The sequence below is a fragment of the Neopelma chrysocephalum genome, unplaced genomic scaffold (assembly GCF_003984885.1).
Source record: "Neopelma chrysocephalum unplaced genomic scaffold, ASM398488v2 Primary Assembly neopelma1_96532, whole genome shotgun sequence".
Lineage (NCBI taxonomy): Eukaryota > Metazoa > Chordata > Aves > Passeriformes > Pipridae > Neopelma > Neopelma chrysocephalum.
In genome coordinates, this window is record NW_020925178.1 from 249,199 (window position 1) to 253,541 (window position 4,343).

Sequence of the window (4,343 nt, forward strand, 5' to 3'; positions counted from 1 at the left end):
ACAATTAGTTTAGGGGTCAGGGGTCAACTGGATCAATCATAGATGCTAGGAAATCTGCCAAGTGGAAAGAAGACACGACTGCCCCCCCCAGAAGAAACAAATGCAAGATGGCAGTCTTGCTCCACGAATGAAATCCAGGATGATATTTGACCCCCGAATTATGACATAATTTGAGGTTGGACTTGTGGGAAGGGGTTTTGATGAATACTGTATATCCGAAATTTGTACTGATTCTTTGATTCATGCATGGCAGAGTACCCCCATGAATCCCCAGCTGGCATATTAAAGAGATGTCCAATCCAATGATTTCTGGTTGTTGGGTTTAATTCTTTTGTTTCAATTGGTGCCCCATTTGAGGAACTATTGGCAGGACCTCTCTGTTTGGCTGTGGAGACCCTTTTTTTTTTTCTCTCTCTCTTTCTATTTTTTCTTTTCCTCTTTTTCTATTTTTTCCTTTTTCTCTCTACTCACGCATCAGGTCATGCGTTCACCACGGTGCAGAAAAAAACTTCACACAAGCCACCAATTGCGGCATAAATCCTTCACTCAGCACCCTTTGAAGTGAATGAATCCACGAGAGACAGACTTTTTCCAGGCAGAACTCACTTGTAACTTTATTACTCCATTTATATACAGAATAAGGGTCTGAGCTATCAAGCCAGGCCAGGTGTTACTTATCTGCACACCTACCATACAGACACTCCTGTGACCACCTTCAGCCACAAAGAACAATCATGCTTCAAGCAGCTTTCCAGCTTGACGTTGCGATCCTTTTCACACACACACTAATCTTAGCTCTGGCTGGCTCAGGACCACAATATTTGTGCTTTAATATTTTCTTCTTCTATTATCTAGGTGGCTGGTGTTGTCGTGTTTAGCTGCTCCTACAGTTCACCACCTGCACCTGAGACTCCTAGGTTAAGGGCTTTCTTACCTGTGTGAAAGGGCTGTCAGCCTCTTGCAGCAGCCCTTTGCCAAAATTGCCAGTCCGACTCCCAAAACTGAACACAGACAAAGATTACTCTCACACAAAAAAACCTCAGGAAATAAAGGTCTTTCTGTCCGTGCAGTGCTCTGAGTAGCCCACTGTGGGGAATCTTGACTGGACTAAGACCCCTGATATGGAACAAAAGCTGACTGAGAACAGAGGCCTTTGGTCCTGACAAACATGCACCCTGAGAAGAGAAGAAAAACATCAAGAGAGAACTGTCCCGTGAGAACAGAGACACAGTCTCATGAGAACAGGGACTTGTTGTGAACAGAGTGACTGAGAAAAATATAAACATTAGAAGAAAACAAGAGCAGATGTACGGAGATGTTATGAGAAAATAGAATTGAGAAAGTCCACCAATCATCTGTAAGAATTGTGGTTTGTGTATTTAGGATGACCTATCTGTGTATAGAATGTGTACCTGGAAAACTGTATGAAAAGAGCTGGGAAAGTACAGCTCGGGGGCTTCTCTTTCTTTCTAATAAACTTTCTTGTTGAATATTCTGTGTCGTGACCGTCCTAACAACGACACTTGGTGACCCCGGCGTGGTATTGCATCCAAGTGGATTTCGAACAGCAAAGAAGCTGATTCGGGCGGCGAGGCGTTTGCCGCGAGGACGTGTTCTTGGTGAAGCTTTGAGAGCAGTGGAGAAGCTGCCGGCCGGCCTGACGCAGACTCCTGGATAGGAGAGCCACTGAGGAATAAGGGGATGATGTCGTGGGGTGTCTGTCGGGAGGTCTTGGTCCGTGGGGAAAAGGAAGACACACAAGACACACTAGGACGGTGAGACAAAGAGATGTCTGCCTGCTCAGCGCAGCAGGCAGCCTTTATTGAGCTTGCTAACTTCTACTTTCCCACACACAACATAAACATATTTTCACAAAGACATCCAGGAATTCAAGCACTTGCACATTATCAAACAGTCTTAACCTTGTACTCTTTGCAACTCAAGGCTGTGTCCATGGAAACTATCTAATTAGCTTCACTGCTCCCATGGAACACAGCCTAACTTTTGCAATACCTCAAACTTCAATTGTGGGGCTACGACTTCACCCCACAGGACTACTCTTAGCAAAGAGGGATTTAGTGTTGTATCTATGTGGAAGTCAATCTTGCTCAAACGGAGAAGAAGTTAGACGAACTGGCTCTGCAAAGGATGCTGCTTTGATGCAGAGACCAGGGATATAACGTGGACTGCTTTCTGATTCTAAGTTTGTGAGTGAACTGCCTTTTGCTAACATCCCTGCACGCTCCCCGCCTCCCCCTCCTAACGCAACTGCAGCTGGCGCTTGGAAGGCAGGTGAAGCCTTTAAGAACTTTTTTCAAATTACTATGGGAGCAGACCATAAAGTGCAGATGGAAGGCATGTGTTTATGGTCTGAAAAGTTCCGCTTTGCTGTGTGGGAGGACATTTGAATACTATTAGATGCTATCATACAGAAAAATCGTAAAAAAGAAGTGCCGGGCGGAGCCGAAGGAAGCCGAAGCGGGACCAGAGGTCACGGAGCGGGGCCGGGGGCAGCCGAGCGGCCCCACCAAGATGAACGCAGTGCTAGCGATTCGGCAGTACACGTCCAAGACGATCAAGGATGGCGGCTACGGCATGGAGATGCTGCTAATGGACCGGGATGTGATAGTCAAAAAAGACAAAAAGAGATAATTTGCTTATCAAATTATATTTGTAATACTGTAATTGTGAACTGTGATGTTATGTTATCGTGAAGAATTATATTTCACTATGTTACCTCTAGATGTTAGCTATCTATGTAGAAAGTATGCTCCCTAGCAACTGCAGCAGAACCTGTCAAAGAAGACATAGAGCAGAAGGGAGGCCCCTAACACCAAGACACCCTTAGCAGACAGAATCTGATAAGAGGAAGGAGGCGGCCAGAAAGAAGACGCCAAGAGAAGCTGATAAGGAAGACAAGAAACAGGGAAGATTCCCTGGTAACAAAGACAGAACATGCGCAGAATGAACTGGTAACCAGAAACCTGGGAGGAGATTTGGGGCTATAAAAAGAAAAATTGAAACTTATTGAATTTGCGGAATGTATAGGGGAGGCAAAACCCCATCCGCCCAGCGCTGTTTGCCCATTTGCCTTAAATAAACTTTTGTAAAACTTTAAAAGAGTTTTGCTCTTGTTACCGATAACAGGGAGACGACCTTACGAACGCATTGACTGGTTTCCACCTTGAGAAGCTTCCTACTTCTCGCCTGAGCTGTGCTGCGGGACTGTGCAGCCCGCTTGCGGCTGTGTTCCCGGCGCCGGGTTCGTGCGTCATGGCGCCGGGAGTCTGTGCAGCCATGCCGGGTCTGCCAGCTCTAAGTGCCTGTAGAGTGGCGCCGAGTCCAGCCCCAGCGCTGCCGGGTCCGTTTGTGCCCGCGCCGGCAGTGGTGGCTGCGACCCTGGGTGCTGGCGTGGCGGACGGCGGTGGCGGCAGCTCCGTGCGTGACTACGGTGTCGTGCCTGGCCCTGGCCGATGCGCTACTGGGGGCTGATGGCTGGCGGGATCGTTGTGGTTGTGGTAGCCCCAGCTCGGAGCGGTGCTCCTGCGCATACACGCCGGCGGCTCCCCAAGCAGCGGCGAGTGTTTTCCCCTGGTAACCCCCTCCTCTCTCCCGGTGTGCCTACAGCGGTGCTGGCCCCTGGGGGGAGTGACGAGCTGATGGCGGTAGCAACGGCTTTGGGGGGTGCAGTTGGGGGAGAGGGAGCCGTTTGTCTTTTTTCCAGGTTACACCAACCAGCCCCCCACTCTGAAACGTGTCTATTTGCCTTCTAAATTTGTCTTTTCTTAACAGAAGAAACTAGCAACCTAGTCACGTAGTTTCTTCTGTTGATTTTCCCCGGGTAAACCTGGCCCCTCCTCCCCCTCCTTTGTCCTCCGGTAGTGGGGGGAGGGGGCTGAGTGTTCCGGAGAAACGGGTAATGAGGGGGACGGGGGGAGGCAAAAGATGGAAAAAGGGAAAAAAGGGAAAAGACAACTTAAAATTGACAATGCCCCTAACTTACAAATTAAATAGGATTGCACATAGCATTTTCAAACGTTTTCTTCGAAAACAGAAAGAAGAACTGACGTAAAATCCCCTGAAACAATGTAGAAGTTCAGGTTTTTGTGGTGAATGATGGGTTGATTCCTGCTGCCGTGGTTGCTCAGTGGAGCGAAGGGTGCAGTGGTCCTCTTCATGTAGTGAAATGCCCCTTTTTGTCGTTCCGCAGCGGGAGGGCTGCCCCGGGTTTGTTTGGGCTATTAGTTCAAGTAATTATTAAAGTACGATTGCGTTGATTGCGTTGCGCTGAATTGTTGGCAAGAGACACAGCACATATTTTAGTGTCGGTTCGAACTTAATAT